This window comes from Zingiber officinale, chromosome 3A (genome assembly GCF_018446385.1).
Source record: "Zingiber officinale cultivar Zhangliang chromosome 3A, Zo_v1.1, whole genome shotgun sequence".
Lineage (NCBI taxonomy): Eukaryota > Viridiplantae > Streptophyta > Magnoliopsida > Zingiberales > Zingiberaceae > Zingiber > Zingiber officinale.
The window spans coordinates 102,376,406-102,402,565 of record NC_055990.1 but is presented as its reverse complement, the minus strand read 5'-3'; positions in this window follow the sequence as shown (position 1 = coordinate 102,402,565).

Sequence of the window (26,160 nt, the reverse complement as noted above, 5' to 3'; positions counted from 1 at the left end):
TGGAAAAGATCATGGGTTTATAAGAGAAAGATATCTCCATTGGCATGAGGCCTTTTGGGGAGAGCCCAAGAGCAAAACCATGAGGGCTTAGGCCCAAAGTGGACAATATCATGCAATTGTTGAGATATCTAAATTCTTTTCGATCCTATAATTGGTATCAGAGCCCGGACTGCCAGAAGGTTTAACCGCCGATTGTGCACAAGAGCTATGGTCTGATTGAACCATGTGAGTACAATATTGACCTCGAACAAAGAAAGTGGGGGCTCCTATGTTCGGATCAAGAGGACCAGACACCAGGCAGGAAGTCCTAGTTGCGGCTAGGCAAGGAAGTCCTAGTAGGTCGGGTGGACCGAGGGGCAGGAAGTCCTAGTAGGTCGGGTAGACCGAGGGGCAGGAAGTCCTAGTAGGTCGGGTAGACCGAGGGGCAGGAAGACCTGGTGGGTCAAGGATCGGACGTGGGAAGCCCATGGTCCTTTGTTTGAGGGGGGGATTGTTGGGGTTGCAAGGTTGCAAACATAGTCCCATATTGAAAACACATGGAAAAGATCATGGGTTTATAAGAGAAAGATATCTCCATTGGCATGAGGCCTTTTGGGGAGAGCCCAAGAGCAAAACCATGAGGGCTTAGGCCCAAAGTGGACAATATCATGCAATTGTTGAGATATCTAAATTTTTTTCGATCCTATAATAATTGTTGGTGCAATATCCCTCAGGTCAAGGTTGACCTGGGTAACCAAGCTGAGTCTTGGTTTGAGTTTAGATGTTTGACAATAAGATATTGATTGAAGAAGAGTCAAGTAGGTCAAGGTTGACTGGATACTTGACTGGGAAGTCCTAACTGGGATTTTAGGCAAAATGAAAAACCTAGTGAGTGAAGCTAGGCAGTATGAAAGTCCTGGTGAGTGAAGCCAGGCAGAAGAAAAGTCCTGGTGAGTGAAGCCAGGCAGAAGGAAGTCCTAGTGAGTGAAACTAGGCAGATGGAAATCCTGGTGAGTGAAGCCAGGTGAAAGTCCTAGTGAGTGAAGCTAGGCAGATGGAAAACCCTAGTGAGTGAAGCTAGGTGAAAGTCCTGGTGAGTGAAGCCAGGCAGGAGAAATCCATGGATGAGTGATGACGGACATCTGAAAGTCCAAGTAGGTCAAAGGATTGACTGGATACTTGGCATGAAAGAAAAGTCCAAGTAGGTCAAAGGGATTGACCGGATACTTGGCACAGAGAAAAGTCCAAGTGGGTCAAAGGGATTGACCGGACACTTGGTAAGGGAGTCCTAGCAGGTCAAGGGGTGACTAGATGCTAGGCATGACATACCAACAGTCAAGGTTGACCGGATGTTGGTTTGGGAGGTTTGGGACTTGGTTTTGGACAAAATCGCGTCGGATCGATCGATGGATCGATCCGGGTCTGGATCGATCGTGGATCGATCCGGACTGCGAACAGAGAGCCTCCGGATCGATCCGTGGATCGATCGAGGTCCCAATCGATCGATGGATCGATTGGGGCGTCGCCTCGCGCGATAAGCGCCGGATCGATCCGTGGATCGATCCAGCGCTTCGCAGCATGCTGATCGATCCGTGGATCGATCCAAAGCCTCCCCGATCGATTGGGAACATTCGAATCGATCGGGATCCGACCGTTGGCGTCGTTTATAGCCGCAGACGTTCATTTCCTTCGGCATCTCTTCTCCGATTCACTCCAGATTTCTTGCCAGCTCCTCCACAGCACTCACAAAGCTCAGATCGCCAGTTCTTGAAGGATCTTGGAAGTTTTCCAAGTCAAGAGGTGGATCAAAGCCAAGAAGAGAAGCTAGGGTTAGGGTTTATACTCATTGTAAGCTTGTAAGCTTGTATCTCTTGTATCCTTTCCCTCTCTTCTTGTATTGAGTCTTGTAGGGCTTCTCCGCCCTTGGTAGTTACCATAAAGGAGAGTTTTATTTAGTGGAGGGTGTGTGTGTTGGTGTGGATCCTTGGATTAGCACCTCTTGTGAGGTGGATACCAAGTAAAACCAACCGTGTTAGCGTTGTGTGTTTGTTTCTGTATTTTCCGCTGCACATCTTTGAAGGAACAAGCAACGCCGAGCAACGAGCGAACGCGACGAGCTATTCACCCCCCCCCTCTAGCTACTTTTGGTCCTAACAAGTGGTATCAGAGCAAGGCCGCTCTTCACCGGAATCATCGCCGGAAGGGTTAAGTATAACAAGAAAAGCTAGAGGGTGAAGAAGTTGGAGCAAATTCTTCAAGTTCAAGATTTTATCAAGCTCAACTTCAAGATGCAATTCCAAGATGGGCTTGGATTTGACACAAGGGTGGCTCCACCATACACTTCTACGAGTTTCGATTATTGGAAATCAAGAATCAAAAATTTTCTTATGATGGAGATAGAGCAATGGTTTGCTCTCATGGAAGGTTTTGAAGCTCCCACAAATTCCAAGGGCAAAGTACTCAAAAGGAGCAAGTGGAGCAAAGACCAAATCCAAAGATGTGAGGCCAATGACAAAGTGACCAAGCTTTTGGTCAATTTATTGCCAAGAAACATCTTGGAACAAATTGGAGAGTTTGAAGATGCCAAGGAGCTTTGGAGCAAATTGGCAAGAATTCATGAGATCCCCTCCACTGTACCAGATCAAGGAGAATCCAAAGAGGGTGACTCATTGGATCAAGACCAAGAGGAGGACTCCGAGGTTGAGAGATGCTCAACCTCCGAAGAAGAAGTTCAAGAAGAAGCTTCATCTTCAAGGGAATGCAACGAAGGGAACAAGGAGGGAGCATACTCCTTGTTTCATATTCAAGATGATGAAGCCTCCACCTCTAGGATTGAGGGGGAGCAATCCTTGGTGACACCGGATCAAGAAGAAGGAGAAGCTTCTACATCCGGGTCAAGAGATGAAGAGATGGAAGAAGCTTCTACCTCCACGAGTCAAGAAAAATCAAATGGAGGAGAATCAAGATCGGATCAAGAGGAAGCTTCTACCTCCGGATCCAAAGGGAAAGATGCCACCCCTACAAGCAAAGGTATAAATATTTCAATTAAAAATAAAAATCATATTATATGCTTTGAGTGTAGGGAACATGGACACTACAAGAGCAAGTGCCCTAAATTGGCCAAGAAGAAGGGCCAAGTGGCACAAAAGGGCAAGGTGAAGCCCAAGGAGATCATCCCCAACACAAAGAAGAGCAAGGAGCATATTATATGCTTCTCTTGCAATCAAAAGGGGCATTACCGAAGTCAATGCCCCAAGGGGAAGAAGGTGGTCAAGGCTCAAGGAGGCACTAGGCAAGGGGGAGCCTCCAAGGTAAAGAAGAAGGTAACATTTATTGAGCCTACCCCTTTACATTATGGTAAAAAGCATGATAGTTCTAACTTTTATCATTTTAATGCAATTTACCATAAGAATAGAAAGCATGAGGGCTTTAAGGAAAAACATGTGGCCCTACATGCCAAAACTACCCAACCTAAGGTTAGGAAGGTAGATAGACACTTGGGCAATAACTCTAAAGATTTTAGATACAAGCCCAAGAACAAATATGCTCATGAATCAAATGAAAAATCTAAAACTAAGGACTTAGTGATAGAAAATCAAGTCTTGAGGTCAAGGCTTGATAAAATGGAAAGGACCCTAAAAAGGATGGAAAATATCCTAAAAGGGCAAAATGAGCATAGCTTAGGTCTAGGAGCACAAAGGTCATCTAATGGCCATAGAGGGTTGGGATACAAACCAAAGGCTAAGAAGGATGTGCCCTCTTACCATAGAGTTCCATATAGTTATGGAACAAACCCTAGGTCTAGTGGTCAAGCCAAGAATACTAGGGAAGTCATCCCTAAGAGTATCTTTGCAACCAAAGTGACTGAGACTTCTAAGAAGTCTAAGAAAGTCACTAACAAGGTCACAAGGGAGGCTATCCCTAGAGTTGACCTAGAAAATGTGACCAAGGCTTCTAAGAAGCCCAACAAGGTCACTAGGAAGGTATCTAGGGAAGTTATCCCTAGTGAGTACCTAGAGCATCCAAGGAGCACCAATAGGTGTTGGGTTCCTAGGAGCATCTTCTCTACCCCATAGATGGGTTAGAGAGTGTCAACTCCGATTAGAAGGGTAGTTAACCCAACTTTGAGGAAATTGACACTCAAGGAGCATTTTCAAGGTTTTAGTTAACCTTTGAAAATGAAATGGACCTATTGATTACTCCTTGAAAGAGTAAAATGTGCCTAATGGTGGAAGAATTGATTTTAATCTTAAATGGCACATATTGAGAAATTCATAAGAACTATCAAGTTGGGATTTTGGTATGTTCTTAGGCAATTTAAGGCAATCCGGGCCTTAAATTTAAAAGTGCTACTCTTGAGGAAAAATGGAATATGCCAACATTTGAGGACATGTTTATTTTCAATTGGCATACATTAAATCAAGGAAATTAGAAATGTCAATTTAGGTTTTGGCATTCTCTTGAAGCACTTTAGGGTAATCTAGGTTTAAGGTGTAAGTTTAGCTAAGACTTTAAGGATACTTAGATAGTTAATCTAGGTATATTTTATTTATGCTAAATCTTGTCATGATTATTTGCCCATCATATGTCATGACATCATGTCTATTTTTACATTCATGTTTTATTATGAAAAATCCAAAAATACCATGTCATGACATTCATACATCATGTAGCAATAGGATATTTTCTTTTGAAAATTATTTTCTTTTGATGTATGCCATAACATAATCATGCATTAAGTTTAATTCCTTGTAATTAAGGACAAATGGCATTTAACGACACTTATTGACAAGTGACATCCTAGGTGGATGTCTAATATTTCTAAAATGCCTAGATAAATATGCATGATCCCTAGATTAGGGCAAAAACCAAAATCTACATCTCACAAAGACTATAAGGTGACTTGTATGTGTTTTGTCCACAATAGATACAAGTGAGATGTTAGGAAGATGAACAAAACTCAAGATGTTGATTTAGTGCATTCTTTTGAGTTTTAGGTTCATCAAAACACATAGTTATGTGTTTTCCCATCATTGGGAAAGCTAATGTACAAGTCATGTGCATTAAGCCCAAGGAATGTGATGGGATATTGGTTTTGAAAATGTTTTCAAAATGATTTTGGAAAACCTTGGTGAAGGCTATCTTTTGATAGTAATCACCATTGAATAGTTAGACACAAACTTGAAGAAAACACTAAAGTTTTTACAAGTTCTCAAGTTTGTGTCAATCTTTGAAAATATGAAGTATTTTCATAGAAAACTATTTTTCCGTGATAGTAAACACCCTAAATAATGTCTACACGAAATTTCATAATTTTTGGATTTTTGTAGAATTTTCTAGGGGTTTCTGAAGTTGACTGAAATGGAATTTCAGCAACTATCAGAGCTCCGATCGATCCATGGATCGATTGGAGTTCCTGAATCGATCCATGGATCGATTCAAACGGCAATCCCGCGAGCAGAAGCTCGCTGGATCGATCAGCCGATCGATCCAGGGAGTCTGAATCGATCAGTGGATCGATTCAGAAAGGTTCAATCGATTTGAACCCAACTTCAATCGATCCAAGTTGCTGGTTTTGGCTGGGAAGGCCTGATTTCAGCATCTTTGAACCTATTTTAGTCTAAGTAACCATTCCAAACCCCTAAAATACATTTGTATCCATAAAAAGGGTATTTTCATATGAAAACAAGGATGGGTTGGTTAAGGAAGGCTAAGTTGAAGTTTAGGTTGAGGTGTGTTTCAAATTTTGAACATTTAAACCTCAAAACTTCTAAAATTTGGATTTCCTAAAAGTTTAGGAATTCCAAGTCATTGTTGGTGCAATGACAGAAGTTACCACCATGTCTTTAGGGGGAGGGACTCTTTAAAGACATGAAAATTATTTTTTTCATGAACCTTGGAAGGTGGTTAATCTTCTGTTGTGAACTTGCTCAAGGTTGAGCATTTAAACTTGAAATGGGGAGAAATGGGGAGTGGATATCCTCATTATTTCAAGTGGACACTCAAGTGGTAGATAATGCTCAAGGTTGGGTAGTTGTCTACATTGAGGGAGAAGTTAAGGATAAATGAAGGGTATGGGACCTTCATTATCGTGTTGATCACAACGAGTGATGTTGTGAACAACGATGAGCAACTCTTCAGGGGGAGAGTCTTCAACAAATGGATTTGTTGAAGTGTGCCCAGAATTGGAGCATAGGTTGATGTGTGTCCAACGATGGGTTGATGTGTGCCAATAGGGGGAGAATGTATGGTTAAGCTTAGGCCTTCATTACCTATGGGAAGGTCATAGGGGGAGAATGAAAGGACTCATGAAAGGGAGTAAGTTAGGCTTTCATTACCTAGAGGGAGTTTGCCCTCTTAGGGGGAGAATGAAGAGCTTAATTTATGCTTTCATTACCTAGTGGCATGAAGAAGGAGGCTATGGGATTAGCCTAACTTACATATGGGATTGTAAGTGTTATTGTGGTATTGTCAAACATCAAAGGGGGAGATTGTTGGTGCAATATCCCTCAGTCAAGGTTGACTGGGTAACCAAGCTGAGTCTTGGTTTGGGTTTAGATGTTTGACAATAAGATATTGATTGAAGAAGAGTCAAGTAGGTCAAGGTTGTTGGATACTCTGGAAGTCCTAACCGGGATGTTAGGCAAAATGAAAAACCTAGTGAGTGAAGCTAGGCGGTGAAAGTCACGTGAGTGAAGCCAGTAAGAAAAGTCCGTGAGTGAAGCGGTAGGAAGTCCTAGTGGTGAAGCTAGGCGGATGGAAATCGTGAGTGAAGCTGGTGAAAGTCCTAGTGAGTGAAGCTAGGCGGATGGAAAACCCTAGTGAGTGAAGCTAGGTGAAAGTCCCGTGAGTGAAGCCGGGCAGGAAAATCCGGATGGATCAAGGATGATCGGACATCCTGGGAAGTCCAAGTAGGTCAAAGGATTGATGGATACTTGGCATGAAAGAAAAGTCCAAGTAGGTCAAAGGATTGGACCGGATACTTGGCACAGAGAAAAGTCCAAGTGGGTCGAAGGATTGACCGGACACTTGGTAAGGGAGTCCTAGCAGGTCAAGGGAGTGACTAGATGCTAGGCATGACATACCAACAGTCAAGGTTGACCGGATGTTGGTTTGGGAGGTTTGGGACTTGGTTTTGGACAAAATCAAGTCTCTGGATCGATCAGTGGATCGATCCAGACCTGTCCCAGCGATCAGAGAGCCTCTGGATCGATCCAGAGGTCCGGATCGATCGGTGGATCGATTGGGACGCGGCTGCTTCGCGCGATAAGCGCTGGATCGATCCGTGGATCGATCCGGCCCTGAGCAGGCGCTCGGATCGATCCGTGGATCGATCCAAAGCCTCCGATCGATTAGGAATATTCGAATCGATCGGGATCCACCGTTAGCGTCGTTTATAGCTGCAGCGTGTGATGGCTGCGGTATCTCTTCTCCGATTCACTCGCTTTCGCCACCTCCTCCACAGCGCTCACAAAGCTCGGATCGCGGTTCTTGAAGGATCTTGGAAGTTTTCCAAGTCAAGAGGCGGATCAAAGCCAAGAAGAGAAGCTAGGGTTAGGGTTTATACTCATTGTAAGCTTGTAAGCTTGTATCTCTTGTATCCTTTCCCTCTCTTCTTGTATTGAGTCTTGTAGGGCTTCTCCGCCCTTGGTAGTTACCATAAAGGAGAGTTTTATTTAGTGGAGGGTGTGTGTGTTGGTGTGGATCCTTGGATTAGTCACCTCTTGTGAGGTGGATACCAAGTAAAACCAACCGTGTTAGCGTTGTGTGTTTGTTTCTGTATTTTCCGCTGCACATCTTTGAAGGAACAAGCAACGCCGAGCAACGAGTGAACGCGACGAGCTATTCACCCCCCTCTAGCTACTTTTGGTCCTAACATGATCTTCATCAGACGAAGCTCCCATGCGGGACGCGAGAAAGGGCAAAGCACCCCGAGCGGATCAACCACCAATTCGCCGAGGCAATTCTGCAAGATCCCTTGCCAAGACACTACGCTCCCTTGTCAATCAGAGAGTATAATGGAACAACCGACCCGAACGATCATCTAGGTAAGTTCGACAACGCCGCAACTCTTCATCAATGCACAGATGGAGTCAAGTGCTGAGTCTTCCTCACTACATTATCTGGCTCGGCACAGCGTTGGGTTCGGAGATTGCCAGATGGGTCGATTCAGAGCTTCAAGGACTTCTGAACAACCTTCCTCCACCACTTCGCCAGTAGCAGACGCTATCAGAAGACTAGCGTCAGTCTGTTCTCTATGAAGCAAGGGCCAAGAGACGCTCTATGAGCCTACATCCAACGCTTCAACCAAGCAACCATGGGCATCCCCGTGGTCTCGTCTGAAACCATGATGCATGCCTTCACCCAAGGGCTCGTCGACGGGGACTTCTTCCGCTCGCTCATCAGAAAGACGCTTCGCGACTACGACCATATGCTGAAGAAGGCCAACGAGTATATCAACGTAGAGGAAGCTCAGGCAACCCGAAGAAAAGAAGCACCATCAGAACCATCGGTGCACACCGAGCAGAGGCCGCCGATGAGTCATCAACCACCAAGGGGGCTGCGGGCCGAGGGAGCACGGCCGCACCATGAACTGAGGCCACACGTCGTTCAACACGTGGCCTCTGAGCGGCAAAAGGGAAAGGTATGGACTCCAATGTTCCATTCCTTTCACCAGTCAGCAACCCACAATACCCGTGATTGTCGCGGATATATCCCGGTAGCTCAACCAACCCCTAGAGGCTGTCGACGCCGATCTCCTTCGCTCGATCGGCAGCATGGGTGTCAGGGCGCCAATGACGAGAGGAGGTTAGACGATCACCCGAGCGATAACATCGCCAACAACCAAGGAATAGTGACCATTCCCGTGCCTCCTGCGAGCGAGGCAGACCGTCCACTCGGGAGGAGGAGAACAGGAGCAATGCCGCTTGGGGGGAGATCAACATGATAGCTGGTGGACTGACCAGCGGAGACTCCAACCGAATCCGAAAATCATACGCTCGGTGACTGGAGATCCACGTAGTGGGATGCAGTCAAGAGAGGACAAGCAGACCCGAGATAAGCTTCGGCCCCATGGATCTCGAGGGAATTGAAGTACCACACAACGACGCACTCATCATCTGAGCGGTAATTGCCAACTACAGTATTCACCGTATATTCATTGATACAGGAAGCTCGGTCAACATCATCTTCAAAAAGGCGTTTGACCAGCTCCAGATTGACCGTGTCGAGTTGCTACCGATGACGACCCCACTGTACGGATTCATGGGCAACGAGGTCCAGCCGCTCGGCCAAACAAGGTTGGTCATATCACTCGGAGAAGTGCCGCTCCAGAGAATAGGGACCACCAACTTCATTGTCGTAGACGCTCCATCCGCCTACAACGTCATTCTGGGCCGACCGACCCTTAACGAATTCTGATCAGTGGTCTCCACTTACTACCAAAAGATCAAGTTCCCCGTGGAGGATTAGGTCGGGGAAGTCAAAGGAGATCAGAAAGCTAATCGATGCTGTTACGTAGAGACGGTTAGGATGGAGGCTAAGCCCGCTCGGAAAGCACCTTGACTCGAGGTAAGTGCCATCACAAAGAAGCCTCCTGCTCTTATTTATGAAGAGAAAGAGGAAGTGCAGATACACCCTGACCGACCGGAGGCAATCACCTTCATAGCATCTGACTTACAGAGTGACCAAAAGGAAGAGTTGATCGAATGCCTTCGACAAAATCAGGACGTCTTTGCATGGTCGACGCATGAACTACCCAGCATTTCGTCAAGCGTCGCGCAGCATGAGCTTCACGTCCGACCGGATGCACGGTCGGTGAAGCAGAGGAAGAGGGACTTCAGTGCTGAACAGAATCAGATCATCCGAGGCTCCTGGAAGCCGACCATATTCAGGAAGTTCAGTTCCCGAGTTGGCTCGGGAATGTGGTGCTGGTCTCGAAATCCAACAACAAATGGAGAGTCTGCATCAAATTTCAAGACCTCAACAAGGCCTGCCCGAAAGACTTCTACCCACTACCGAGGATTGACCAGATGGTGGACTCCACAGCCGGGTGCAAGATGATATGCATGTTGGATGCATATCAAGGATACCATCAAGTGTCGTTCGCCTGTGCGGACCAAGAAAAGGTTAGCTTCATCACAGTGGACGACACCTACTGCTACAACATGATGCCGTTCGGATTGAAGAATGCCGGAGCTACCTACCAGCGGCTCATGAATAGGGTGTTCCGGAAGCAGATCAGACGGAACATGGAGGTATACGTTGATGATATACTTATTAAATCTCTCTGAGCTACCGACCTCTGTGTAGATATAAAAGAGACCTGCCAGACGCTTCGGGCGTACGGAATCAAGCTTAATCCCCAGAAATGTCTGTTCAGCGCAAGGAGCGGGCGCTTCCTGGGATACATAGTTACTGAGCGAGGCATTGAAGCGAACCCGAGCAAAGTGAAGGCGCTACAAGATATGTCACTGCTCAGAAATCTGAAGAAAGCCCAGCGTCTAACCAGGCGAATAACTGCATTATCAAGATTAATCTCCAAGACGGCTGATCGGAGTTTGTCGTTCTTCAGGATACTTTGCTGAGCCACTAAATTCCAGTGGGACGAGGAATGCGATCAAGCCTTCAAGGAGCTAAAAGTATATTTGAATTCTCTACCTGTATTGGCCAAGCCGACTGTCGGCGAGCCGCTCCGTATCTATCTATCCTCGACCGAGTACGTTGTCGGCTCGACATTGGTGCGGCAGAACGGTGAAGAGCAACAGTGTATTTTCTGAGCCATATTTTAAAAGATGCTGAATCCCGCTACACCGATCTCGAGAAACTTACTTTCGCATTAGTGCTCGCTGCTCGGAGGCTCCGCCCATACTTCCTCGCACATACAATCATCGTGATGACCAACAACCCCCTGGGGAGAGTCCTTCTCAATCCTGAAGCATCCGGACGACTGATCAAGTGGACGATGGAGCTCAACGAATTCGACATACAGTATCAGCCCTGAACAACCATTAAAGCACAATCCTTGGCAAACTTCATCACTTAAGTGCAGAATCCTGAGCCAGAGGCCACTTGGAGGATCTACGTGGACGGAACGTCCACTCGGCAAGGAAGTTGGATCGGTATACTACTGATCTCTCCCCACGAAGAGCGGATGCATCTGTCCGTTCGACTAGAGTATCGGATGACCAACAATGCACGAGGCTAAATACGAAGCACTCATAGCGGGCTTACAGGCCGCCTGGCATGTCGGGGCAATCAAGGTTCTCATCCATTCGAACTCTCAATTAGCGGCCCAGCAACTTACCGGAGCGTTCGAGATAAGCAACCCAAGGATCAAACTCTACATTGAGGCCTTCGAAAAGCTGAAAGCCAACTTCCGGGAGGTAGTTATACAGAAGATTCCCCGAGTGGAAAATCAAGCTGCGGATGAGCTGGTCAAGCTGGCTAGCTCTATATCACCAATCGTAATAGCATAGCCGATTGAACAGGTATCTTTGGTAGCACACATCGACCGAATGGAAGGATTCAAGTTCCCGAGCGACTGGAGGACGACATTGATAGAGTTCCTGCGATCGAGAGCTACACCGTCCAATCAGGAAGAAGCCCACCTGCTGAGAAGAAGGGCAAGAAGATTCACGCTGATCGGGGATCAACTTTACAAGAAAGTTTTCTCCCGACCTCTACTCAAGTGCGTCAACCCGGAAGACGCCGACTACATCCTGCAAGAAGTACACCAAGTGTCCTGTGGAGGACACCCGGGCGGCCAGTCGTTGGCGAAGAAAATTCTGTTGGCAGGGTATTTTTGGCCAACCCTGCAAGAGGACCCCGCTCGGATGGTAGCTACATGCTTGTCCTGCCAGAAGTACCACAGTTTTTTGCACTGACCAACGGAGGAGATGAAGGCGTCCACAGTGTCCTGTCCATTCAGCCAGTGAGGCATGGACATCGTAGGGTCGTTCCCCATGGCCACCAGACAACGGAGGTTCTTGCTCGTGGCGGTTGAGTAATTCTCCAAGTGGGTCGAGGCCGAGCCGTTGGCAAAAATAACAGAGCAGATGGTCAATAAATTCATTTGGCAGCATATCATCAGTCAGTTCGGCATCCTGCGTCGGCTCATCTCAGACAACGGAAGATCGTTCGTCGGGCATCATCTCAAGGAGTGGTGTGAGGGGTACGACATCCAGCAGGCGTTCACTTCCTTGGCGTACCCTCAAAGTAACGGGCAAGATGAAGTCGCCAATCGCAAGATCCTTCGCATCTTGCGAGCTTGACTCAACCACATCGGAGGAAGTTGGGTTGACGAGCTCCCAAGCGTACTATGGGCAATCCACGCGACACCCAAGGAGGGAACGGGAGCAACCCCCTTCCACTTAGTGTATGGAGGAGAGGCAGTCATCCCAGTTGAGATCAGAGTTGAAGCCGATCGGATACAGTATTATAATGAGGACAACGCAGAGTTGAGGCTCCTGGAGCTGGACTTGGTGGACGAAGCATGCGCCAAAGCCGCGGTCCGGCTCATGGCCTATAGGCAAAGAACGCGTCAGAACTACAACCGGCGAGTGATACCCAGATCTTTTCAAGTCGGTGATTTCGTGTGGAAGAAGGTGAAGCCGGTCGGCGACGCCACCAAGCTGGAAGCTCCTTGGGCCAGACCCTTCAAGGTCGTGGAAAAGTTACGGTCGAGCGCCTACTACCTAGAGGACGAGGATGGGCGGCGGCTAGAGCGTCCGTGGAACGTGAACCATCTCCAGTTTACCGAGCTGGATGAAAGGTGAGCTGATGTAATTAATGCCATATAATCTCGGTTTTTCTGCTCCCTTCCATTGCAGGATTAAAATCAAAGGCATGGGTTTACAAAGTTATTGCCGAGCAGCTAGCCCCCGTATTGAAAATCGTCGAGCGGTGACGTTAAACCCAAGAGTCGAGCGGCGACTATAAAACCCCGCATCGAAGACCGTCGAGCGGTGACGTTAAACCCAAGAGTCGAGCGACGACTATAAAACCCCGCATCGAAGATCATCGAGCGGCGACGTTAAATCCAAGAGTCGAACGACGACTATAAATCCAAGGGTCGAGCGGCGACCTTAAATATCCGCCCTGAAGACCATCGAGCAGCGACGTTAAACCCAAGAGTCAAGCGACGACTATAAAACCCCGCATCGAAGACCGTCGAGCGGCGACGTTAAACCCAAGAGTCAAGCGGCGACTATAAATCCAAGGGTCGAGCGGCAACCTTAAATATCCGCCCTGAAGATCGTCGAGCGGTGATGTTAAACCCAAGAGTCGAGCGGTGACTATAAAACCCCGCATCGAAAATCATCGAGCGGCGACGTTAAACCCAAGAGTCGAGCGGCGACTATAAACCCAAGGGTCGAGCGGTGACCTTAAATATCCACCCTGAAGACCGTCGAGTGGCGACGTTAAACCTAAGAGTTGAGCGGCGACTATAAACCCAAGGGTCGAGCGGCGACCTTAAATATCCGCCCTGAAGACCGTCGAGCGGCAACGTTAAACCCAAGAGTTGAGCGGCAACTATAAAACCCCGCATCGAAGACCGTCGAGCGGCAACGTTAAACTCAAGAGTCAAGTGGCGACTATAAACCCATGGGTCGGGCGGCGACCTTAAATATCCTCCCTGAAGACCGTCGAGCGGCGACGTTAAACTCAAGAGTCGAGCGATGACTATAAAACCCCGCATCGAAGACCGTCGAGCGGCGACGTTAAACCCAAGAGTCTGTTGGATCGTGATCGTTTGATAGAGGGGGGGGGGGTGAATATCGATTACAAAAATTCGTCGAGAGTAAGCGCAGCGGAAAAGTAAAACAATGCTAACACATAACCTTTTTACTTGGTTCGGAACCTGTGTCGACTCCTACTCCAAGGCCCGTACTCGTTGAATACTTTCGTTGGGCAATCACTATCAATTCGAAAAATGGAATTACAAATTTAGTACAAGAATTGATAGAAAAGAAAATACCGACAAAATGAAAAGAATTAAATTGAAGAGAGGGCTTTGTCGGAGTAGTCTCGCGATGTTGCAGGAGCACAGTAGAGCAGTCTGAGAGATTTTAGTTGTTATTATGAGCTCCGCCTATATAAGAGGCTCGGGGCGCCCCGGATCCCTTCCGGGCACCCTGGTGTGACGTGACAGACCCAACCAGTGAGCTCCACGTGTCTACGTCGCGAACTGGATAATATTTGCCTCCGGGCGCCCGGACCTCCTTTCTCTAGAAAGTCCTTCTCCTACAAGATAAGGTTAGTCCGAGGCAAATATATAATGTGTAACCTGCAAACAAAGTGTTAACACAGTTTATAAGTTCAACATAAAGAGTATGACTTAGATTCCGTCTTTCCGAGACTGGAATCTAGTCACGATCTCGACTTAGATATCCGAAATGGATCTAAGCCGGATCGACGCCTAATGTTCCCTTCCTGGGAACGCGTCCTCACAGTTACTCCCTTCCAGTGACTTACCTTTACTCACTTGTCAGACGTCTGGTCAGCCCTTTGACCCGTCTGGACTTCTCGCCAGCTATCCGGTCAGCCCGTCGACCTAGCTGGACTTCGTGCCAAGCGTCCGGTCAGCCTGTCGACTTGCTTGGACTTCGTGCCAAATGTCTGGTCAGCCCGTCGACCCATTTGGACTTCATGCCAAGTGTCCGGTCAGCCCGTCGACCCGCTTGGACTTCGTGCCAGACATCCGGTCAGCCCGTCGACCTGTCTGGACTTTGCCTGCACACTCGGTCAGAGTGTTAGATAACGACAAACCTAACTTAACCTAATTTGTCATTCATCAAAACCTGAGTTAGACCGTTAGTGCTAACCACACCAACAATCTCCCCTTTTTTTATGGAATGACAACCTAATTAAGTTAGTGAAAAGATATGCAAAAACCAAGCATGATTTTTAAGGTTTAAGTTAGTTTTTTAATTTTTAAATTTGACATTTTTTTGCTCTAACTTAACCACCTATCCCTCCCCCTTTGACATTTATCAAATAAGGACATAAGTCAAGTAAGCAACAATACAGAGTGCAGACAAAGTAAAAAATTGTAAGAAATGATGTCAAGTCAACTTGGGGGAGTTTTAAATTTCACCATATACTAACTTAACTTTTATAACATAACTAAGTTTTGAAAAATACCTAATTTAGCAACATAACTTAGTATATTTTGAGTAATTTTTTAAAGATAATTTTTTGCAAAATTAGATGAATTTGCCAACTCAAAGAGAAAGTTTTTAAAAGCTAATATTCAAGTATAAGTTTAGGAAAGTTAAGTTTAGATAGTCTAATTTTCAAATATAAGTGTTTAAGTTTCAAATTTCAAGAAATTAAATTTTCAAACATGAGTTTTTAAAACCAAAGTTTCAAGATCAAGGTTTAAATTTTCAAAATGAGTTTCAATTTTGAAATACTTTTCACACATGAGTTTTTAAAACCAAAGTTTCAAGACTAAAAAAAACTTTTCAAAACTAATTAAAACTGAGTTTTCAATTTTCAAAATCTTAGTTTATAAGATCCAATTTATATCCTTAGTTTTGTAAAAGCTAGTTTTTAAAAATAGAGTTATATAAAAAAATATTCAAACATAAGTTTTAAACAATTTCAACACTAAGTTTGAAAAATCTACTTTTCAAAACTGATTAAGATTTTTCAACATTAAGTTTGTAAAAGCTTTAATTTTCAAAACCTTAGTTTATAAAATTCAATCTCAAAATTGATAAAAATTTGAGAAAAGATATATATTTTTTAAAGTGGAGAGAATAATTTTGATGCTAATTGTGAAAGTAGGTTGATTTAATCCTCACCCTAAACCTGACATTCAAAATATCTGTCTAACAAATTAGGTACTTACTGACTATCAGAAGATAACAGCTTTCACTTGGTTAGTCAAGTTAAGTACATTGTAATTAGTTAGTGTTTTACTAAACTGAATAACTTAACTTGATTAATATATGTTTGGTATTTAACGCCCAGACTTATATCGATGCACTGACATAAGCATCTTAAGTCTAGGCAACTGGCCTATGCATCTCACCCCTTTTATGTTTGTCAATCACAAGCAAGGTGAACCTAGGGTGTTGGTGAGATGCTCAAGTACTAGTCCTAGGGGAACATGATTTCTAAGGGATTGACCTAGTCTAGGGCTAAAAACCTTTTTGAAGTTCTAAAAATGGGAACTTTTTGAAAAAATAAAGCAATTTTAACCTAGGATTTAAAACAATTTTGAAAATCCTAGTCTATTAAATTAAAGCAGAACTAATCAAATCTGAAATGATAATCAATAGATCAAGATGTACTACAAGAGCTGTAATAGAGTCATAACAGAAGTATATAACAAACACAACTACTGAGATGATGAAGGAGGTGGTCTGGAACCCAGAGAATGAAGTAGTGCCAACAACTCAGTATGTCGGGTCCGGTCATCCTCTCGTAGGTCTCGTCGCAGGTCGGAGATCTCCTGCCGCACATCTCGTCGTAGATCGGAGACCTCCTGTTGCACCTCTCGTCGTAGGTGGGAGACCTCTAACCGTATGTCTCGGTGAAACTCGGAGGACTCCTACTGGAGGCTCGACATAGTTCTCTCTAATCCGGATACTCTATCGGCTAGAGTGCGAGGAGCAGGACGTGGGACTCGAGCTGGTGCTGGGGCAGGAGCGGCCTCGTCAGGAAATAGTGCGAGAAAAAACTCATCCTGCTCTGCCTCCTCCTGCTGGGCATTTGGGTCGGGCTGGTGCTGTGCCCCCCTCTGCCAAGACATGATACCTTCACCATCTATATGGATATAAGCTAGGGAAAAGTTCCTAGCTCCTATAACGTCAAACTCGGTCATAGGGCGGATGTCACCTCTGGTGACATCAATGTCCAAAGAGGACATATATGCTATCAGAATGTGACAGTAGGACATATGAACTCGCCCACTAGTCACGTATCCGACCGAGTAGATAATGGTGGAAAAGATATGTAGGCTGATGTCAATATCTAACCTATGACACAGGGCATAGAGAAGAAAAGAGTGGAATGGACGCATCACCGCGATGTTGCGAGTGCTCAGTGGTAGAATGCAAAAGACTAAGACCCTATAAAGGGCGTAGTCCTGGACTCGAAGGGCAACTGACCTAAACTGGGTCACAGTGGGTACTCGCTCACCCCCAAAAAAATACGAATAAATTGTATCAAGAGTAATATGCAAGTAGGGATCTCCAAATGGTAGATCCCTGGGAGGATAGCACTGAAAGAGACAGGTAGATGGCCGTAACTCCAAAAAGTCCCGGATGGTAGTAGGGGATAGCGTGATATCAATGCCAGCTGCCCTAGTAGTATAGGTAAGGTCGTCTACTTTCACTAGGTTGTTATAAAATTCGGCACACAAATTTATGTTTACTGGACTAGTACATTCAACAAAGTTTCGCAAGTTATAGTGGTTTATAACCTCTATAGCTGGAACGCAAGAGCGTAAAAAGAACGCTCTATCTACACATTTAGTCCTAATGGCCATATAAATGGTCGACTCAAACTTAATCCTAAGCTCGTCAGTGGGAAACCTAGGGTCAACGCTAGCAGTGGAGGGTCCAGCACCAGATTTAGAACGTTTCCTAAATTATGAAGCAACAGTTTATACTAATTTAAAGAACAAACATGCAACGACTTTTAAAAAAAAATTAAACAGAGAACAAGAATTTTACCGAGGAGTCATCGCAGAATATATTTAGAAATGACGACCCCGGTTGATTCGCACAACGTATTAACCACAGAACGAAGTAAAATTTAATTTTAATCACTCTCGTAATAAAGCTCAGAAGGAGCCTTGACGAAAGTGAGAAATTTGTGGTGCGAGAGGAGGGGGCGCCCCTTTCCCCCTATATATAGGGGGTTCCGGGTGCCCGGGGTCAAGTGGGGCGGGCGCTCGGAGTCCCTTCCGAGCGCCCCGGGTCAATATACCAGGGGCGCCCGCCCCTGGTTTTTGACTCCGGTTTTTATTTTTTATTTTTTTAAAATAAGTTTAATTTTGAAAAAGGCTTTTTAAGTTAAAATTTAGGTTTAATTTTGAAATAAAATTTTAAGTTAAAAGAAATTCAAATAAATTTTTAAGTAAAAAAAATTAAGTTTAATTTTTAAAATAAATTTTTAAGTTAAAAAAATTTAAGTTTTAACTTTTAAAATAAGTTTTTAAGTTAAAAAAAATTAAGTTAAAATTTTTAAAATAATTTTTAAGTTACAAAAAAAATTAAGTTTAATTTTTAAAATAATTTTTTTTTGTTAAAAAAATTAAATTAAATTTTTAAAATAATTTTTAAGTTTGAAAAAAAATTAAGTTTTAATTTTTAAAATAAATTTTTAAGTTAAAAAAATTTAAGTTAAATTTTAAAATAAATTTTTAAGGAAAAAAATTTTAAGTTTTATTTTGAAAATAAATTTTTAAGTTTTAAAAAAATTTAAGTTTTAATTTTTAAAATAAATTTTTAAGTTAAAAAAAAATTTAAGTTAAATTTTAAAATAATTTTTTAAGGAAAAAAAAGTTTAAGTTTGATTTTGAAAATAATTTTTTAAGTTTAAAAAAAATTTAAGTTTTAATTTTTAAAATAAATTTTTTAGTTAAAAAAAATTTAAGTTAATTTAACATGTTAATTTAATTGATTTAATTAATTAATTTAATTTAACTTAATTTAATTTAAGTTAAATTTAATTTAATTTATTTTAATTCAATTAATTTAATTAATTTCATTTAGGTTCTTAGTCATCTCACCCGATCTTTGTTTTCAATCAGGGAATCCTATAATTTTGTGAGATGAATTAGGTTCAATTTTAGGGTTTATTTTTAACTTGTGTTAGATTTAGGTTTAGCTTTGGGTTCAACAAATAGACGTTCTCTGGATAAACTTCTGGGTTATGGTGAGTCACTTGGACATTACTAGAGTAACCATGCCTTCGAGGTTTTCCAAATAGTCCTATCCACTGGACTTAATGCAAATCCTTGGTCTAACTGGTTAAGATCCATACAGGTTAGCTTCGGTCAGTTCCACTTAGCCAAATACACCAGGTCGAAGCCATATCTTCCTAGACATGCATAGACTAAGCTTCCCTAACGTACTATCATCCAAAACTTCACCAGTACCATTTTTCAAGTTAAACTTGAACCCTTTTTAACTAGTCCTAATTACTCTGTCGGGTAAGTTAGTTAGGTTACCCTGCCGAGTAGGTTAGTTTTGGAGGTACCAGCTATTCTGGAGTCTCCTCCTGAATTAATGGCCGTTAATTTAATTTTTAGTTCTAGGTTTATGTTTATTTCTTTTATAATTATACTTTACTGGGTGATAATTTAAATTTTGGTGAGTTTTGATATATTTAGATTTTAAATTTTTTGGTTTAGTTTTGTATTCTGGTTTTTGATTTGGTTTATTTGACTTTACGTAATATATTTTATCTTTAGGGATATAATATTGGTTAGGTCTTATTTGCGTGGTCAAACACGCTTTCGGAACCCAGGCTTTATTCGTTGGTTTGTATTGGGTTATTAATGATTTAAAAGTTTTATTTGAGTTCGACTTATATCCGAGTCCGGTTTTATTATAATATGTTTTTTTGATTATTTAGGATTAAGTCTAAATTTTTTGATCTGGTAGTAAATTTTTCTAACATATTTTTTAAATTATTAATTTCTAATTTTAATGATGAATTCTCCTCCTCAAGTGTTAGATCTTGAATTGGTTTATTATTTACAACTTGTTCCTTGAGGGTTTGATTTTCCTCGAGGAGCAATTTGTTTTCATTTTCTAATTTAACTAACTTATTATTTAAGCAAAAAATAATTTTAAAAAACTTTCGGTTTAAGGTTAGGAATACCTCTTCGGAACCTTCGGAAACAAGTACGGACTCGTGGCTCGATTCGGGTTCGGACCCGTCTTCCGATTCGTCTTCCGACTCTGCTTCGCGGGCCATCAGCGCGAGGTGGCTCTGGTGCTTCTGATCTTCTGCTTCCGATTCGTCCGAGGAGGAGTCACCCCACGTCGCTTTGAGGGCCTTCTTTTTGGTCAGCTTCGGTTTGCTGATCTTCAATCTTGGACACTCATTCTTGTAGTGCCCCTTTTTGTTGCATCCGAAGCATGTTATGTTCCTCGAATCGGCTGGAGAACTGATCTTTTGTATATCCTTCTTGCTGAAGCTTCTCTTCCACCTGGTGAACATATTTCTTACCAGGTTCACCAGGTGTTCTTCATCTTCAGAGCTCTGGTCAGAGTCTTCTTCAGGCTCAGGTTTGTTCTTCTTGGAGGAACCTGCATATAAAACAATACCTTTCTCGGCTCCAGCGTTAGTCTGCTCATGTAACTCCAATTCACAAAACAATTCATCTAATTTAAGCTTAGTTAAATTCTTAGAAATTTTCTAGGCATCCACTATGGATGTCCACAAGCTATTACGTGGAAATGCATTTAACACATACCTGATTAGGTCTCTGTTGTCCATCTGGTGGCCTATTGCGTGAAGCCCGTTGAGGACATCCTTGATCCTCGCGTGCAGCTGACTTACTATTTCTCCTTCCTGCATTTTTATATTAAATATTTTATTTAATAATAAGGCCCTTTTTGTTACCTTGGCGTCGCTAGTTCCTTCGTGCAGCTCGATCAACTTATCCCATAGCTCTTTCACGTTCTGATGCGGTCCGACCCGGTTCAGCTCTTCCCTTGTCAGTCTGCATTGCAACGTGTTGATCGCCTTGTTTTCAGTTGATGCCTTCTTCTTTATGTCTGATATCCATTGTTCAGGATCCAGTAGATTCCCGGAGTTGTCAACTGGCGGTTTGTAAGCTTTTGTGACACTCAGCCATTGGTCGAAATCTGTCTTGAGATAAACCTCCATCTGCTTCTTCCAGTATGGGAAATCATCCCCGTTAAAAAGGGGAGGTCGCACTGTGCTGAAGTCCTCGATCTGTGACATTTTAATCTATACAAAAAAATAAATAGAGAGGTTCCAAGACTTGGTCTTGGATTAGTAGTGCGGGAAGAATTAAATAAAAATAACTAAATTGATGTTGCCCCAATTTAGATTTAATTACGACGGAAGGAGATTTCCAAAAAGGTAATAATACCAGTTTGGAATTATACGAAAAACTGAAATATGAAAGCAAGAAAAAAAATCTAAAAAATAGATCACCCCCTTGTCTGATTGGTGGTTGCACCAAATTAGAGCGGTACCTGCTCTGATACCACTTGTTGGATCGTGATCGTTTGATAGAGGGGGGGGTGAATATCGATTACAAAAATTCGTCGAGAGTAAGCACAGCGGAAAAGTAAAACAATGCTAATACAGAACCTTTTTACTTCGTTTGGAGTCTGTGTCGACTCCTACTCCAAGGCTCATACTCGTTGAGTACTTTCGTTGGACAATCACTATCAATTCGAAAAATGGAATTACAAATTTAGTAAAAGAATTGATAGAAAGAAAATACCGACAAAATGAAAAGAATTAAATTGAAGAGAGTGCTTTGTCGGAGTTGTTGATACAGTCTGACTTGGCTGTTGTTTTGATGTTGATACTGATTTAAGTTTGTATCAGATACTAATTAAACTCAGATTGATTACTGATCAAGGTTGATCAGGTGGAAGGAAAAAGTCCAAGTATGGAAACTTGGCACGCGAAGTCGGAGAGGGCTCGGTAGCTCGTTCTCCGGACTAGGTCAGAGAGGGCTCGGTAGCTCGTTCTCTGGATCGGATGAATTCAGAGAGGGCTCGGTAGCTCGTTCTCCGGACTAGGTCAGAGAGGGCTCGGTAGCTCGTTCTCTGGACCGGACGAAGTCGGAGAGGGCTCGGTAGCTCGCTCTCCGGACTAGGTCAGAGGGCTCGGTAGCTCGTTCTCTGGACCGGACGAAGTCGGAGAGGGCTCGGTAGCTCGTTCTCCGGACTAGGTCAGAGATGGCTCGGTAGCTCGTTCTTGACTAGGTCGAGAGGGCTCGGTAGCTCGTTCTCTCAGACCAGAAGGCTTTAGGGTTTAGGGTGCGAAGCTCTAAACCTACATAGTATGGATCCGCTGGACCGATCCAGGATACTATGGTTATGTCGATCGGTCACCGACCGATCAAGAACCAATCAAGAACTCTCGTGAACTCACAGAATTACCGACGGCGTAGATCGATCAGAGGCAACAGAGTTCGGGAGAGGATAGGGGATCGATGCGGACCGATCCACCTATAGCTCGATCGGTCCACGCATCGATCGAGTCCTCTGGACCGATCAGCCCTTTGATCGGTCAGATGGATCGGTCGACCGATTCACAATAATGTCTGTAGTTTCTGTTGTTTCTCTGCAACTTCTGATTCGTCTGATTTAACCATCTGCTGTGAGCTTTTTAAATCTGCAGGTTGCAGGTATCGTGCGAATGCTTAAATTCAAATCAAGCTCCATCAGAAGAATAAGACAAAGTGTTCTTTCTACTGTGTTTCGCTGCAAATGGTGCAATTGGAGCATCAACGTTTACTGGCTGCGATCTGGCTGCGATCAGCTGGCAATCAGCTTGACTCCTGCTTATTGGTTCGAGCTCAGAGACACCTGTGAAGACCATGGGTTCTATTGGTGTGAGTTCAGAGAACCAGATGAGGAGGAAGAGTGATTGGCGACACCTTAGCTTGCAGCAGCGATTCGGTGCAGGTTGACAGCGATTCGGTACAAGCAGAGGCATAAGAAGAAGGATGAAGAGATTTTTCGTAGAAGAAACTAAGAAAGAAAAACTCTCTGTCGATCAAGCGAGTGTGCTAAGCTTTGAGCTCTTGGCTGAGAAGCTGCTTCCTTCTTGCGCTCTGCTTTCACTGTCGTCTTCGCGTGGCTGTGAGCATAATCTTCATTCTCTTTAGCCACTGATCATTGTAAGTCTTGTGCTTTATTTACATATCTTCTGAGACTTTGTGGAGAGGTTACTCCACCGAGAAGGAGGAAATCTTTAGCCGGAATCTATCCGGGGTGTGATCTACTGAAAGATCAAGGGATCGTCCACCTTACGGACACGCCGAGGAGTAGGGGCAAGTTATCCCCGAACCTCGTACATACTGGTGTTAGTGGTGTTTGTCTCTTTTTCTTGTATTATCTTTTCGTTTGCATATTTCCGCTGCGCTAACGATTTGTAGGAAGAAATTCTTTAAGCTTTTAGAGGAGCCTATTCACACCCCCCCTCTCTAGCCATCCGAAGATCCTAACAAGTGGTATTAGAGCCGAGGTTCTCTTCATCCGGATTAACACCCTAAAGAGCAAGAAGATGGCTATGAAGGAAGGGTTTAGCACCAATCGTCTACCCTACTTCGACGGAGCGGACTTTCAATATTGGAAGAGCCGCATGGAATATTATCTCAAGACCGACATCTCAATGTGGTTCTCCGTCAAGGAAGGGTTTACACCTCCGAAGGACGAAGAAGGTAAGGAACTAGACTCATCAAGGTGGTCCGCCGAGCAAACTCGCAAAGGACAAGCCGATGCCAAGGCAGTGGTCACTCTACAATGTGGGATAGCCAAGGATCAACTCGTCAAGGTAGGTCCATTCATGAGCGCAAAAGACTTGTCGAACAAGCTCATCGAGCTCCAAGAAGGAACTCGAGACTCTCGGATCACCAAGAGAGATTTATTCTTAAATCAATTACAAAACCTCACCATGAAGGAGAACGAGACGGTAAGTGAACTACACGGAAGGTTCAAAGAAATTATCAATGGTCTTCATTCCGTAGATGAACGCGTAGAGAATCGCGATCTTATAAGGTATGCTCTCAAAGCCTTTCCGAGGAATGCCTTGTGGTCATCTATGGTAGATGCCTACAAGGTCTCGAAGGACCTTTCAATTGTTAAATTAGATGATTTTTTTTGTGAAATGGAACTCCATGAATTTGCTAACAAGGGTCAAAAAGAGAAAGGTATTGCCTTAGTTGCAGGAGAAAAGATCAAAGATGGAAGAAGGAAGAAAGAAAAGAAGAAGGAAAAAGAGATTCCTTCATCCTCATCCTCCTCCGAGTCCGATGATGAAGGTGGATCATCATCAAGCGAGATGACCAACTTTGTAAGGAGAATCATGAGAAGGAGCCGGAGATACAAAGGGAAAGGTAAATCTATCAATCAAAATGTTGATAAAACTAATGTCACTTGTTTTGAGTGTAGCAAGAAAGGACACTATCAGAGCGAGTGTCCAAAACTCAAGAAGAAGGAGGAAAGGGTCAAGAAGAAGAAAGCTCTCAAAGCTACTTGGGATGAATTCTCCTCAAACTCATTGGAGGAAGAGAAGAAGGAGAAAAGCACACGTCAATTAGCGTTCATGGCAAGGGAGGAATCGGATTCCGGGAGTGATGGTGACACGAGTGATACCTCAGCCGCGACTTCATCATCTTCGGATGATGAAGAGGTAACTTCTCCTCATTTAGAAAAATGTTATAAAACCATTGCATATTTATCTACTTTACTTAAGAAATCAAAAACTCAAATTAAATCATTAAAAGATGAAGTAGAGCACTAGAGGGCCCTTAGGGAAGATGAGGTTGATGACCTACATCAAGAGGCCCTTGAGGATGAAAACAAAGCCTTAAAGGGTGAAGTTGAGAAACTCAAGAAAATGCTTGAAAAATTCTCAACTAGCTCTAAGACCTTAGATATGATTCTAAATGCCCAAAGGGCGGTCTACAACAAGGCTGGGTTAGGATATCAACCTAAGGAGTCTAGTTTCATTTCGCTAGTGTCTAGAACCCAATTTCATAGATCACATGCTTCTAGGGTTCATGAGACTAGGAAGGTTGTGACCAAGGCATGGGTTCCTAGGTCGTTCATTGTAGATGCATTAGGTCCCAAGATTTGAGTACCTAAAACGTCTATCTTTCGTGTCTTGTAGGCATTGGTCAAGGGAGAGCATCTATCAACTTGGTTTGTTGATAGTGGATGCTCCAAGCACATGACCGGGGACAAGTCACTCTTTACTACCCTTCAAAATAAAAATAGAGGTAATGTGTCGTTTGGTAATAATGGTAGCCTTAAGGTTATAGGAGTTGGAGACATTCATATATCCGAATGTCTCCAAATCAAGAATGCCCTTCTAGTCAAGGGGATGACCTTTAATCTCCTAAGTGTCAGCCAATTGTGTGATACGGGTTACACAATTGAGTTTCATTCAAGTCAATGTCTGGTCAAACACATTGACACACTTGACACGGTACTAGTAGGCACAAGGGTAGATAACATTTATCAAGTATCTTTTAAAAGTGCTACTAATGCCTTTGCTAAGTGTTTCATGTCAAAAGAAGAAGAATCATGGCTTTGGCATAGGAGGTTGGCCCATGTGAACATGAAGAATATTCGAAAGCTGGCCAACAAAGATTAGTGTGAGGCCTACCAAGCATCAAGTACCAAAAGACAAAATTATATGATGCATGTCAAAAGGATAAGCAAACAAAAGTGACTCATAAAGGTAAAAGCACTGTAAGTACATCTAATGCTTTAGATTTATTGCATATGGATTTATTTGATTGCAGTAATGTCATTTCATTGAATGAAAGGAGATACTGCTTAGTGATCATTGATGATTTTACTAGATATACATGGACTTTCTTTTTGAAAAATAAGGATCAAACCATAGATATTTTTGTTTCTTTTTGTAGAAGAACTGAAAATGAAAAATCAACAACAATTAAAACAATTAGAAGTGATCATGGTGGAGAATTTCAAAACCATAGATTTTTAGAATTTTGTCAAGAAAAAGGATATAGGCATGAGTTCTCTACTCCAAGGACCCCATAACAAAATGGGGTTGTGGAGAGAAAGAACCGAGTCTTGCAAGAGGCTGCATGAAGCATGCTCAATGAGTACTCACTACCGAGCTACCTATGGGCTGAAGCTGTAAATACAGCCTGCTATGTGCAAAACCGAGTCTTGATACATAGGATTTTAGGAAAGACTCCTCATGAACTTTGGTTTGGGAAACCCCCTACAATTAAACATCTTAGGGTGTTTGGTTGTAAGGTGTTTATCTTGAACACCAAGGATCATCTTGGAAAGTTCACGGCTAAGGCTGATAAAGGGATACTGGTCGGGTACTCTCTCATTAGCAAAGCCTATCGAGTCTATAACAATAGGACTAAATTGATTGAAGAGTCCTCGGATGTAGCATTTGAAGAAATCCCTAAATCAAATGATCAATCGAGGGATGTAGGAGAAATTTAATTTG